Source organism: Pan paniscus, chromosome 20 (assembly GCF_029289425.2).
Source record: "Pan paniscus chromosome 20, NHGRI_mPanPan1-v2.0_pri, whole genome shotgun sequence".
Classification (NCBI taxonomy): Eukaryota; Metazoa; Chordata; class Mammalia; order Primates; family Hominidae; genus Pan; species Pan paniscus.
The window spans coordinates 12467380-12482326 of NC_073269.2; the positions used below are offsets into that span (position 1 = coordinate 12467380).

Sequence of the window (14947 nt, forward strand, 5' to 3'; positions counted from 1 at the left end):
CCTGGGGACACAAAACCCCCATTGCATGGCGTACCAACTGCGCCCTGGCGTCCTGCTCGCGTCTGAGCGTGAGCAGAGTGTGTGTACATCTTTGGGCCGTTTGCAGTCACGCGTGTGCACATGGCGTGCACGTATGTGTGCGAGTCCCCGCGCGTTTGTCTCCCATAGGCGTGTGTGCATATCGTGTGCGCTATATGCCTGCCTGCCCGCCCGCTCTGTGGTCCCGAGTCGGGGGACCCCGCACCCCCCGGGCAAGGGAAGGATTTCCGAGTCCCTGGCCTTGCCTGCAGGAGCCTCTCCGCAGCCTCCACGGAGCGCGCGGCGCTGCTCGGCTGCCAGGACCCGCTGAGGACAAACGGTGTGTGCAGAGCCGGGCGCCTGGGCCCCCGGGGCGTGTGCGGCGGGAGCGTCTGAGACCCCAGAGATGGAGTCCTGGGTGCGTGGGGGCCCTGTGGTCCCTGAGGCTGGCCCCGGGGTGGGGAAGGGAGTCCCCTGAGTCCTCCCAAGTGACCCGGCGGGCATGCGTTTTGGGATGGGGGTCGTTCCAGCCTCGAAGCAGACGGCGGCGCTGGGTGCCCTGGAGGAGGAGGTGGGAGCCTGCCACAGCTGCTGTGAGGGGGCGCGGCCCAGACTATGGGCGCAGGGACCGGGTCTTGTGGCCGGGATGGGAGGGGGACCGGGGGCGAGGCCTGCGGCGGGTGGGGCGTGGCGGGGGCTGGTCTCCGAAGTCCCGCCCCATCCTCGCCGCCCTCGCCCCTCTCACCCAGCGGCTCCCAGGCTCGGGGACGCAGGCGCTGCTGCAGACCACGAGCGCGGAGCTTGGGGAGGCGCAGGAGAAGCTGATGGAGCAGGAGAGCGCCCTGCGGGAACTGCGTGAGCGCGGTGAGGGCCCGACGCGACCCCAGCCCTGAGCCCTGGCCGCGTCCCCCGACCCCGACCCCGTCCTGAGTGCTGACCCCTGACACTGATCATGCACCCCGTCCTGACCCTGACGCTGCACTCTGACCTTGACTGCCACTCCTAGCGCCGGCCACACCCGGACCCTGCCCAGTTGTAACCGTCCTTGACCCTGTGCCATCCTGGTGGCTGACACCGAGGGTACAATGACCACGGACAGGGGTCCTGACCTTTAGCTAGTCCTGACCTTGAGCCCAACCAAAATCCCCATTCCCTTGACCCCGCAGTGACCCATGGCTTGGCTGAAGCCGGCAGGGACCGCGAGGACGTCAGCACTGAGCTGTACCGGGCGCTGGAGGCCGTGAGGCTGCAGAACAGTGAGGGTGAGGGGGGGTAGGAGGGGGTGCGGTGTAAGTAGACCCTGCCCGTGTGCGTCGCCGGACCCCCTCTTTGACCTTGGCCTGGTCCTGTGGCTCCACCCCTGAGCCCGTGGGGCCAAACCCCTACCCCCTGCATCCTCTTGGTGCGCTCTCCCTGGAAGCACTCGACCTCTCTGACCCTCGCCACCCTGCAGGTTCCTGTGAGCCGTGCCCTACGTCGTGGCTGCCCTTCGGGGGCTCCTGCTACTATTTCTCTGTGCCGAAGACCACGTGGGCAGAGGCGCAGGGCCACTGCGCCGATGCCAGCGCACATCTGGTGATGTAGGGGGCCTGGGGGAGCAGGTGCGCAGGAGGAGGCGGCGTTCACCCGAGGGGGCGTGGCCGGGCGGTGGGGTGGCGCCGGGGGAGGGGGCAGGATGGGTCTGACTCTGCAGGCTCAGGTGTCTCCTCCTTTCTAGGACTTCCTGAGTCGTGACACTAGTGCCCTTGAATACTGGATCGGCCGCAGGGCCGTGCAACACCTGTGCAAGGTTCAGGGCTACTCGTGGGTGGACGGAGTCCCACTCAGCTTCAGGTAGGGGAAGGGCTTCTGGTGAAACCTGGGGGCCACAGGTTAGACTCTAGAGGACATGTTTTGAGGCCGAGGTGGGCGGATCACCTGAGGTCAGGAGTTCAAGACCAGCATGGGAAACGTGGCGAAACCCCGTCTCTACTAAAAATACAAAAAATTAGCCGTGCGTGGTGGCACACGCCTGTAATCCCAGCTAACCCGGGATGCTGAGGCACGAGAATCGCTTGAACCCAGGAGGCAGAGGTTGCAGTGAGCCGAGATTGCGCCACTGCACTCCAGCCTGGGAGACAGAGTGAGACTCCATCTCAAAAAAAAAAAAAAAAAAAAAAAAAAAGACGTGCTTTGGCCAGATCTCAGGGACCCCTTGGCTGGGGCTCCATGCTTAGGGATGGGCAGGCTGGACCCTAGGAAGTGTCCTTGGGTTAAATTCTGGGCGTTAGTAAGTTATATCCCAGGTGTATACTCAGGTTAGACACTTGGGGTGTCTAGCGTCGACCCAAGCAATAAACAGGCTAGAGCCTGGGAAGGAAGTGGGGGCCCCGGGTCCATCATTAGCTTAGATTCCCAGCATCACCCCCCGCCCGGCCATTCAACCACTGCAGCCACTGGTTACAGGGGGAACGCAATGAATTTTGGGGGTGCGAGGCCTGTGTCATGATTCTGGGCATGGGGCTGTGGATCGACCCACCACGTGATGAGAAGGCTGGCCGGATCTGTGAGCAGAGGCACGGTGCTGACCCTGCCCGGTGCCCCAGAGCCATGCCCAGTGCCCAAAGGGGTGCTGTGCACCATCCCGGCTCCTGGAACCCACTGCCAAGGATTTTCTTTTCCCCATCCACCACTGCTGAGAACCAGTCCGCCAGGCCCAGCCCTGTCCAGTGCCTGCACTCTGGGACCTCTGCTCTGACCTTATGCAGACCTAACCTAACCTTCACTGGCTCCAAAATCTCCATTTCTGGATCCCAGTGGTCTGACCCCACCTCTCCTCCTAGCCAAGGTCAGGCAACTGAGGAATGGAGCTATTTGGTTTTCCTGCAAAGGGGAAAATGGTACTTCCTGCAAAGCTCTCTTTGCAGCCTGGGGGAACATCAATAAAGGTTTGAGAAATGGATCCAGGCTCCTGGCTCTGGTGAGCTCTTATTTATTTATGTATGTATGTATTTATTTATTTATTTATTCAGAGATGGAGTCTCACTCTGTCACCCAGGCTGGAGTGCAGTGGCACAATCTCAGCTCACTGTAACCTCCGCCTCCCAGGTTCAAGGGATTCTCGTGCCTCAGCCTCCCAAGCACCTGGGATTACAGGCGTGTGTCACCATGCCTGGCTAACTTTTTATTTTTTAGCAGAGACAGGATTTCACCGTGTTGCCCAGGCTGGTCTCGAACTCCTGGACTCAAGTGATCTGTCTGCCTCAGCCTCCCAAGTAGCTGGGATTAGAGGCATGCACGACCCCACCTGGCTCAATTTTGTATTTTTTATAGAGATGGGGTTTCGCCATGTTCCCCATGTTGGTCTCAAACTCCTGAGCTCAATCGATCCACCCACCTCAGCCTCCCAAAGTGCTGGGATTACAGGTGTGAACCACCACGCCCGGCCCTCTGGTGAGCTCTTCTAAGCTTCATCCCAGAAGCCCTGGTGTGAACCTTGTGAGTGACCCCTGATCTCTCTAAGTGACCTCATAGTCCTATGATGCTTCCAAACCCAGTGGGTAACCTGCACTAGGCCAGGAGGGCTTGAAGGTAGGGGCAGTTGTCCACTCAGCACTGTTAAAATTCCCAGCCCCCTGGCACAGAGTGTGGTTCAGAGGGTGCTGGGGACACAGGAATGGGTCAAACCCAGTCCTTATCCCCAGGACCTCCACATTCTGGTCTAGCTGGGCACAGGAACATGATCCGTGCATGGAGCGGGCAGATGATGGGCATGGGGGAGCCACTTTTTGTTGGGGTCCAGCCTCAACACTACCCGTAGGTACCCAAAGTCCAGTGGTGACAAAGAATGAGAAAAGACAAGTTAAGATTTTAGGCCGGGCATGGTGGCTCACGCCTGTAATCCCAGCACTTTGGGAGGCCAAGGCGGGTGGATCACGAGGTCAGGAGATTGAGACCATCCTGGATTAACACGGTGAAACCCCGTCTCTACTAAAAATACAAAAAATTAGCCAGGCGTGGTGGCGGGCGCCTGTAGTCCCAGCTACTCGGGAGGCTGAGGCAGGAGAATGGCATGAACTCGGGAGGCGGAGCTTGCAGTGAGCCGAGATTGCACCACTGCACTCTAGCCTGGGCGACAGAGTGAGACTCTGTCTCAAAAAAAAAGATTTTAAAGCTGGTCCAGGGGGCCAGTTGCCAGAGTGAAGGCTGCAAAACACCCAGAGCTCTGGTTGCCTGATAATTTATTGAGAACGGTCTTTTGATCTAAGAAGCGGCTGGTATGGGATGAAACGGTGAAGGAGGGGGAGTGTACGTCATTGGAAAGATCTGTAGCAGTAGCAGTTACATGAATTTCCTTTAAGCTAAAAGCATATGTCTAACTATGAAGATAATCTTCAACTTATCAGGCTGCAGCTGGTGGGGACTGGTTTTACAAGGAGCCAGGATGTCTGGTCACATTCAAATGCTTCAAGGGAGTTTTTCAGCCCAGAGCATTCTGTGTAAAGCCGCAGAGCAGGTCATGCTCTCTGGCCAGGGAACTTAATGGCTTGGGGAGATCATTCTCCTCAAGGGCCCCCTACTGTAGGGACCAGCCCCACAGGGTCGGTGGGTTTTTCTCCCCATGTGTGGAGATGAGAGATTGTAAAAATAAAGACACAAGACAAAGAGATAAAAGAAAAGACAGCTGGGCCCAGGGGACCACTACCACCAAGACACGGAGACTGGTAGTGGCCCCGAATGCCAGGCTGTGCTATTATTTATTGGATACAAGACAAGGGGGTAGGGTAAGGAGTGTGAGCCATCTCCAATGATAGGTGATGTCATGCGAGTCACATGTCCACTGGACAGGTGGCCCTTCCCTGTTTGGCAGCCGAGGTGAAGGGAGGGAGAGAGAGAGAGAGAGAGGAGACAGCTTACGCCATTATTTCTGCATATCAGAGACTTTTAGTACTTTCACTAATTTTGCTACTGCTATCTAGAAGGCAGAGCCAGGTGTACAGGATGGAACAGGGAAGCGGACTAGGAGTGTGACCGCTGAAGCACAGCATCACAGGGAGACGGTTAAGCCTCTGGATAACTGCAGGCGGGCCTGACTGATGTCAGACTCCCCAAAAGAGGTGGTGGAGTAGAGTCTTCTCTAAACTCCCCCGGGGAAAGGGAGACTCCCTTTCCTGGTCTGCTCAGTAGCAGGTGCTTTTTCCTTGGCACTGATGCTACCAGTAGACCACGGTCTGCTTGGCAACAGGGCATCTTCCCAGATGCTAGCATTACTGCTAGACCAAGGAGCCCTCTGGTAGCCCTGTCTGGGCATAACAGAAGGCTCATGCTCTTGTCTTCTGGTCACTTCTCACCATGTCCCTTCAGCTCCTATCTCTGTATGGCCTGGTTTTTCCTAGGTTATGATTGTAGAGTGAAGATTATTATAATATTGGAATAAAGAGTAATTACTACAAACTAATGATTAGTGATACTTATATACGTATCTATGATCTGTATCTAGTATAACTCTTGATATTTTATATATTTTATTACACTGAAACAGCTCGTGCCCTCGGTCTCTTGCCTTGGCACCTGGGTGGCTTGCTGCCCACACCCTACAGTTTTCCATAGGTGTCCTACACAGGGATGACTGACTAAACTGGCACCCCATAAACCTTTCCACCAGCACTTGCCCCCCTCCTTTTTTTATTAATAACTGCCATTGCTATCATGGCTTGCTCACAGTGTCTGGCTTCTCTCCCAAGGTGTCTTCCTCACCTGTAGACTAAAAATAAACAGCATAGACAAACACAAATTAAAGCAAAGTTTGCAGCAGTTGATCCCCCAATGGTTTTAATCCATTTCAGAGGATTCAGGTCAGAGAGCCCATCAACGGTTCCATTAAAGACATCAGCACCAGGTAAGAAAGTTAAGTGGGCTTGAGGTGCCTCAAAAACTTGTTCCTTTAATTTTGCTATATCCAGTGTTAAATTTTCCTTTTTTTTTTTTTTTTTTTTTTTTGAGACGGAGTCTCTCTCTGTTGCCCAGGCTGGAGTGCAGTGGCGCAATCTCGGCTCACTGCAAGCTCCGCCTCCTGGGTTCACGCCATTCTCCTGCCTCAGCTTCCCGACTAGCTGGGACTACAGGTGCCTGCCACCACACCTGGCTAATTTTTTGTATTTTTAGTAGAGACTGGGTTTCACCGTGTTAGCCAGGATGGTCTCAATCTCCTGACCTAGTGATCCGCCCGCCTCGGCCTCCCAAAGTGCTGGGATTACAGGCGTGAGGCACCTTTCCCTCTAAATGGTGTTTAACCTTATCCCAATGAGGCACAGAGGCATTATAAGATTGAGGAGTAATGCAAAAATCAGAAGTATTCCAATCACCCTGCATTTGTATTCTATGCTCCAAGTTCATAATTCGATCCCCCATCCACAGTACTGTTTGACAAAGTTCGTTAATTTGATTAGCTAATTTTTGATCAATTTGCATCTGTGTATTCCAAAGCTTGGAAGAATTCTTTTGCTACTGGTTAACATAATCAGCAATTTGAACAGAAGAATGTAAAGCAACACCTGCGGCTGCAGCCATGGCGGTAACAGCAATAATGCCCACGATTATTGCTATAAGAGTAAAAATAAATCTCTTTGTTCTGTTTAACATTCCCTTTAGAATTTCAGTTACTATGTGTATAGAAGGGGAGGCTTCCCAAGGTCTATTAAGGGAAGCAGGTATCCAAACTCCCTCTCGGCCTCTGACAAGCAAGATACTATTATTCTTATCAATTGTAGAATCAATGCAAGTGAAAAGACAACAGTCAAGACATGACATAGTTTGAGAATCAGGTAGAATATTGATTTGTCCTACTACCAACATAAAAGGAGGTTTAACACAACCCTGTAATGGGGTTGTCCGATTGGAGGTCAAAGCTACAATAAATTGAAATTTTTTACTAGGGGTTTATTTTTTTTTAAATTAATTTATTTATTTTTGAGAGAGTCTCGCTCTGTCGCCCAGGCTGGAGTGCAGTGGCGCAATCTCAGCTCACTGCAAGCTCCACCTCCCGGGTTCACGCCATTCTCCTGCCTCAGCCTCCTGAGTAGCTGGGACTACAGGCACCCGCCACCATGCCCGGCTAATTTTTGTTGTTGTTGTTGTATATTTAGTAGAGACGTGGTTTCACCGTGTCAGCCAGGATGGTCTCGATCTCCTGACCTCGTGATCCGCCCGCCTTGGCCTCCCAAAGTGCTGGGATTACAGGCATGAGCCACTGCGCCTGGCCGGGTTTATGTTTTATATTCTCCTTTCCAAATCTGTACTGGGTTTGGACCATCATTATTTTCCACAGTTCTGGGTGTTCTGGGCTTACTGTTGGATCAATCATTTTAGGGCGTGGAGGAGCCATACTGCTGCCTTCCTAGAAGATAGGAAAGTTGCCTTTTATTCTATACTTTTGGGTAGGTGCCTCTTCGGAATAGTCAACTGGGAAGCCGCGCTCTTGACATCCCTTGGGCCGTCCAGTACAATTTACTGCAAATCGCCCCTTATGGGTCCAGTCAATGACGATTCCATAGGAGTTATTTTCCATCACCACGGCACTATTTGCAATGCAATCTTCCCAGGCCAGCTCCTCAGCTTCCTTAGACCATACTGTCAATTGTTCTGGGCATTTTTTCTTTCTTGGTCTAAATTGATTAGTAAGAATATTAGCTACACGATAGGAATTTCCTGAGGATATGACTTTAGTTTTAGATTGAAAGCTCTTTCCACTAACTATATGAATAGAGGCCTCTGATCCATTATGCGCAGGGACATAAACCATCCAGCTTTGTTTGTCATAATCTAAACATCCTGCTGCAGGCCCCAGACATACAGGAGGACAGCGATAACCAATGGATGCATTTATTAACATTCCTTCCTCCTCTGGATGAATAGGGCCTTGGTTATCAGTTGGTCCAGGCGTCCAAACACTATCATTAACATAAATCTCAACCGGGGGTTCCAACCAAGTGACAGGCCTAATTAAAGGCGGGAATGGGCCATATGCCCAATAGGTATAATTTTGTGCTGCTGTAGCCCCATGGAGACTTACCACCATAGCAATTACTGCAATTATAGCCACCATCATGAGTGAATCCCAACTTCTCCCCCTTTTTTGTTTTCTGTGTTACGGTTTTTTGGTTGCAGGGCGTAGATATATGCAGCCACAGGTTTGTCAGGCGAGGAGGTCACTGCTCTTATTCCAGCTTTGCATCCCAGGATCAGTAAATAACAGAAGACAAACCTGAGTATAATTAGCAACATTTTTTTTTCCAGTCAAAGAGTGACCCGTAGTGTTACTTGGCATCTTAGTTTACTATACGTTATTAATGAGGAACCCCACTGGGGGTATGTTAATTTATTTTAGCTAAGCAGTTATGTTATTAGAAGCTGAGGGGTGGGGGGTTGTTAAAGTAACAGGGAAGGAAAAAGGTGGATTTAAGATATGAGCTTAATAGAGTGTAGTAGGTATAGGTAGTAGGCAAAGTGAGAAAATTAAAAATGAATGGATTATTTGGCTTAGTCTTCGCTTCTTCAGCACAATGTCTGGGGCCTATGTTGTTTGTGGAAGCCGCATTTTTGAGGCTACAGTTCCTGTAGGATCTTTCTTAGGCTGGCTCGAATTTTTTCTTCTTTCCGTCCTTTGATGAGGACGTAGTCTTCAGGCTGGTACTGGAAATTCTAGGCGTGGTGCCTGTGCTGAGAGACTTTTTACAATCTTTAAAGAGCAGGTTAGTGTTTTAAGAAAAACTTGTGCTTTATTTTAATGTTTAGTTTATAGAAAAACTGGATGATACCTTTTTAACTTTAGCAAATGTTTACACACAATTTTTTACAATTATCATTTTAAAACTCGCTTAGACCTTCAAAACAAACATTATACAACCTTTCTTGCACAAATTCCTTTTTATAACATTTTTCATGACTTTCACAGACAATCTTCAACATGCCTTAACTTTCTTCTTTTTTTTTTTTCTTTTTGAGACGGAGTCTTGCTCTGTCACCCAGACTGGAGTGCAGTGGCACGAACTCGGCTCACTGCAAACTCCGCCTCCCGGGTTCACGCCATTCTCCTGCCTCAGCCTCCTGAGTAGCTGGGACTGCAAGCGCCAGCCACCACGCCCGGCTAATTTTGTGTAGTTTTAGTAGAGACGGGGTTTCACCATGTTAGCCAGGATGGTCTCTATCTCCTGACCTTGTGATCCGCCCGTCTCGGCCTCCCAAAGTGCTGGGACTACAGGCGTGGGCCACCGCGCCCAGCCAACATGCCTTAACTTTCTATGTTTTATAACTTTCCTTACTAAAGGTACATTTTTATAACTTTCTTAATATTTCCTCTCCCTTCTTCCTACTTCGTTTCTTTCCTTAGTCTTTCTTCTTGCATCTTTCTCTGATTTCTGTCTCTTCTAGTCTCTCTCTTACTTTTTTCTATTTCTCTTTCTAATGTACAATAATTAGATGAGTGTTGGTAACAATGGATATATGTACATATCTTAGTTTCCAAAATTTAGGGATGTGTTTAACATCTGTTCGCCACAACTGATTAGGTTCCAATCCTCTAGGGTTAACACCTGCTTAAGGAGGAAACGTGCCTGTGAGCTGGTAATCTGGGCATTGCAGGATAATTTGTTTAGCCAGTCTCTGGGCTAGTTGAAATTGTTTAGATAAGTTTCTCCAATTTTGGTGGAAAAATTAATGTGATTGGGTGGCTTGGTCAAGCAGTGATGTCATAACCTGAAGGTCTGCTCGATATTGCCAAAAGCCAATGGGCCAGGCAGAGATCTGTGGGCTCAAACGTGTGTAATAAAAATAGGATGTGTACCTTGGTCCAGCAATTGCTGAAGTTGAAGAAAAAGAGGCACACGGAGTGGGCTCCAGAGCGAACTTAAGGCTGTAAAAGTTATTTAATAAATAAACAGAATAGCCTCAGCTCTCCGAATGCTAGTAAATTTAGATCCAGTGATTGGATTACGTGGTCTCCACCAGACTGCCGCTTTTCCATGTTTACCAGACCCATCAGTAAAAACAGTCACAGCTCCCGCCGGGTGCGGTGGCTCATGCCTGTAATCCCAGCACTTTGGGAGGCCGAGGCGGGCGGATCACGAGGTCAGGAGATTGAGACCACGGTGAAACCCCGTCTCTACTAAAAATACAAAAAAAATTAGCAGGGCGTGGTGGCAGGCGCCTGTAGTCCCAGCTACTGGGGAGGCTGAGGCAGGAGAATGGCGTGAACCGGGAAGGCACAGCTTGCAGTGAGCCGAGATAGCGCCACTGCACTCCAGCCTGGGCGACACAGTGAGACTCCGTTTCAAAAAACAAAAACAAACAAACAAAAAAACAGTCACAGCTCCTTCCAAAGGGGCATCACGAGTAATTTTTGGAGGAACCCATGTAGTTAATTTTAAGAACTGGAAAGTTTTATTTTTAGGATAATGATTATCAATACATCCAACAAATTCTGCTAAATAAACTTGCCATGTAACTGAATTAATAAATGCCTGTTTAACCTGATTTTTATTTATAGGAACTATAATCTTATTAGGTTCAGTACCACAAAATTTAACAACTCACATACGAACCTGTCCAATTAAAATTGCCATCTGATCTAAATATACTGTAAGTGTTTTTATGGTATTACGTGGCAAAAAGGACTATTCAACTAAATCATTATTTTGAACAATAATCCCCGTTGGGGAGTGTGAAGTAGGGAAACAATGAATTGTAAAGGCAAGTCTGGGTCAATCCTACTGACCTGGGCTTGCGGAATTTTTTCTCCAATTACTCTTAGATCTTTAATGGCCTCGGGTGTTAGTTCTCTTTTACTGTGTAAACTGGAGTCTCCCCTCAGTATTGAGAAGAGATTAGACATAGCATAAGTAGGAATTCCTAAGGTGGGCCGAATCCAATTAATATCGCCTAACAATTTTTGAAAATCATTTAAGGTTTATTTGGTTTTTGTTTTTGTTTTTGAGACGGAATCTTGCTCTGTCCCCCAGGCTGGAGTGCAGTGGCTTGATCTCGGCTCACTGCAAGCTCCGCCTCCCGGGTTCACGCCATTCTCCTGCCTCAGCCTCCCGAGTAGCTGGGACTACAGGTGCCCACCACCACGCCCGGCTAATTTTTTGTATTTTTAGTAAAGACGGGGTTTCACTGTGTTAGCCAGGATGGTCTCGATCTCCTGATCTTGTGATCTGCCCGCCTCAGCATCCCAAAGTGCTGGGATTACAGGCATGAGCCACTGCGCCCGCCCATTTAAGGTTTTTAAAGAAGCTTTTCTAATTTGAACCTTTTGAGGCTTAATGCTCTATCCTGTACTTGCATTCCCAAATACTGAAAAGGAGTGGTTGTTTGAATTTTGTCAGATGCTTTAAGCAATCCAGCGTTTGTAATTGCCTTTTGCAAAGATGAATAACATTGAATAAGTTGGCCTCTATTTTTTGCTGCACAAATCTGGAAATTGATCTCTAACAGACTGGATAGTTCTGCCTACAAAAGTCTGACAAATTGTGAGACTGTTTAACATACCCCGAGGTAAAACCTTCCAATGATATCTGGTTGCATGTTCTTTATTATTAACGGCAGGGATGGTAAAGCCAAATTTTTCGAAATCTGCCTCTGCTAAAGGAATTGTAAAAAAAAAAAAAAAAAAGCAATCTTTTAAATCTATAATAACAAGCGGCCAGTCTTTAGGGATTATAATGGGGGATGGGAGCCCTGGTTGTAAAGCTCCCATCGGTTGAATTACAGCGTTGACCGCTAGTAAATCGGTCAGCATGCGCCATCTGCCGGACTTTTTCTTAATTACAAATACTGGGGAATTCCAAGGAGAAAAAGTGGGTGAAACATGTCCTTTTTCTAGTAATTCTTTAACTATTTCATAAAGCGCCCCCAATTTTTCCTTAGGGAGCGGCCACTGTTCGACCCAGACAGGGCGCTGGGTCATCCATTTTTAAGGGAAATTGCTCCTTCACCGTAATGAATGGCAGGGCGAGCCTGAATTTTAATTAACTGGTGGCTGAGCCTGAATCATCCCTTTACCGTAATTAACGGCAGGTTTTGCAACAATGGGCGCGGCGAACCGCGTCTCAGGCTTCCATGCCCGCAATTCACAAGGCTTAGGCGCGGGTGGCCATTCCGGAGCTTCCCCTGAGGGTGCGGTAGGTTGGACGGTCTCTTTCATATGTGTTTGGTTAGCATATACAACCTCCTGATTCTCCCCCTTTTTTAAACTGGAGCTAGATGGTGCACTCTCCTGACCGTCAAACTCGTCTCCTTCATTTCCAAATGCTGGTTCCTCCTCAGTCTGGAAAGGCTCACGTGCTGTTTTCACTGCCGCCCACACAGACCAAGCGGAGAAAGGAATTTCTTGACCCTCTTTTTGTGCCTGTTTGAAGTCAGCCCCTATTTTCTCCCAGTCTTTCAAATCCATGGAGCTGTGTTCAGGGAACCAAGGAGAATATTGTTCTATTAGCTGAAACAGGGACAGAAGATTTTGGGTGCTCACGTTTACACCACAGTGCCACAATAACTGCTGCACCAAACTCAAATAATTATTATGTCTACTCTCAGCCTGACCCATAATTTCCTGTTGTTACCCTGGAATTCTCCGAGCGCCCCGCTTACCTGCAGAGTTTAAAAGTCTTTTCGTTGGCCGGCGCGGTGGCTCATGCCTGTAATCCCAGCACTTTGGGAGGCCGAGGCGGGCGGATCACAAGGTCAGGAGATCAAGACCATCATAGCTAACATGGTGAAACCCCGTCTCTACTAAAAATACAAAAAATTAGCCGGGCGTGGTGGCAGGCACCTGTAGTCCCAGCTACTTGGGAGCTGAGGCAGGAGAAGGGCGTGAACCCGGGAGGCGGAGCTTGCAGTGAGCCGAGATCGAGCCACTGCACTCCAGCCTGGGTGACAGAGCGAGACTCCGTCTCAAAAATAAATAAATAAATAAATAAGTAAAAATTAAAAAAAAACTTTTCATCCTTGGGAGTTCTCCATCTGTCGGTCCTTCATTTTCGACGCTCCAGCATTCCTTCACCCAGTTGTTTTGGAGATACCACGTTGGGCGCCAAATGGTGGGGTCCAGCCTCAACACTACCCGTGGGTACCTGAAGTCCGGTGGCGACAAAGGAATGAGAAAAGACAAGTTAAGATTTTAAAGCAGGCCCAGGGGGCCAGTTGCTAGAGTGAAGGCTGCAAAACGCCCAGAGTTCTGGTTGCCTGACAATTTATTGAGCACAATCTTTTGATCTAAGAAGCAGCTGGGATGAAACGGTGAAGGAGGGGGAGCGTACGTCATTGGAAAGATGTACAGCAGTGGTGGTTATATGAATTTCCTTTAAGCTAAAAGCATATGTCTAACTGCTAAGACAGGCTTTAACTTATCGGGCTGCAGCTGGTGGGGGCCGGTTTTACAAGGAGCTAGGATGTCTGGTCACGTTCCAACACTTCAAGGGAGTGTTTCAGCCCAGAGCATTCTGTGTAAAGCCGCAGAGCAGGTCATGCCCTCTGGCCTGGGAAGTTAATGGCTTGCGGAGATGATTCTCCTAAGGGCCCCCTACAGTTTTCCATAGGTGTCCTACACAGGGGTGACTGACTAAACTGGCACCCCATAAACCTTTCCACCAGCACTTTTGTTTCAGGCTGCTGGCTCTGGTGAGCTCTTCTTTTTTGTTTTGTTTTATTTATTTATTTTATTTATTTTATTTTTTTTGAGACAGTCTCGCTGTCTCCCAGGCTGGAGTGCAGTGGCGTGATCTCAGCTCACTGCAAGCTCCACCTCCCAGGTTCAGGCCATTCTCCTGCCTCAGCCTCCGGAACAGCTGGGACTACAGGTGCCCACCAGCACGCCCAGCTAATTTTTTGTATTTTTAGTAGAGACGGGGTTTCACCATGTTAGCCAGGATGGTCTTGATCTCCTGACCTCGTGATCCACCCGCCTCAGCCTCCCAAAGTGCTGGGATTACAGGCATGAGCCACCGCGCCCGGCCTCATTTATTTGTTTTTTAGATGGAGTCTCACTCTGTCACCCAGGCTGGAGTGCAGTGGCACAATCTCAGCTCACTGCATCCTCCACCTCCCAGGTTCAAGGGATTCTCGTGCCTCAGCCTCCCTAGTAGCTGGGATTATAGGCGTGTGTCACCATGCCTGGCTAGTTTTGTATTTAAAAATAGGCAGGATTAAAAAGTAGGTGGGGTTGATCCAACCATTGTCTACATGATTGAACCCCACCTTCGGCCCCTTCCCCTTCCTGGAGGTCAGGTGGCTAAAAATCCCAACCTTGGTGGTTGGTGTTTCTGGCATGACCAGCCCCCATCCTGAGTCACCTCCTTGGTATAAGCTCAATTATGGTCCAGGGCCCCCATGAATAATAAAGACACTTCTTTTTTTTTTATTTCCATAGGTTTGGGGGAACATGTGGTATTTGGTTACATGATTAAGTTCTTTAGTGGTGATTCATGAGAGTTTGGTGCACCCATCTCCCAAGCAGTATACACTGCACCCAATTTGTAGTATTCTATCCCTCAGATTTCCACCCTTTCCCCTTGAGCCCCCAAAATCCACTGTGTCATTCTTATGCCTTTGCATCCTCATAGCTTAGCTCCCACTTATGAGTGAGAGTATACAATGTTTGGTTTTCTATTCCTGAGTTCCTTCACTTAGAATAATGGTCTCCAGTCCCATCCAGATTGCTGCAAATCCCATTAATTCATTCCTTTTCATGGCTGAGTAGTATTCCATTTTATATGTATGCCACAGTTTCTTCACCCATTCGTTGATTGATGGAAATTTAGGTTTGTTCCACATTTTTGCACTTGCAAATTGTGCTGCTATAAACATGTGTGAATAAGTATCTTTTTTGTATAATGACTTCTTTTCCTCTGGATAGATACCCAGTAGTGGGATTGCTGGCTCAAATGGTAGTTTTACTTTT

The 14947-nt window shown here is 49.1% G+C and overlaps 1 pseudogene; it reads left to right on the top strand.

Annotated features, from left to right (window-relative positions):
* Positions 1-14947, top strand: part of LOC100978086 (C-type lectin domain family 4 member G-like) — a 43676-nt pseudogene that overhangs the window by 5504 nt on the left and 23225 nt on the right.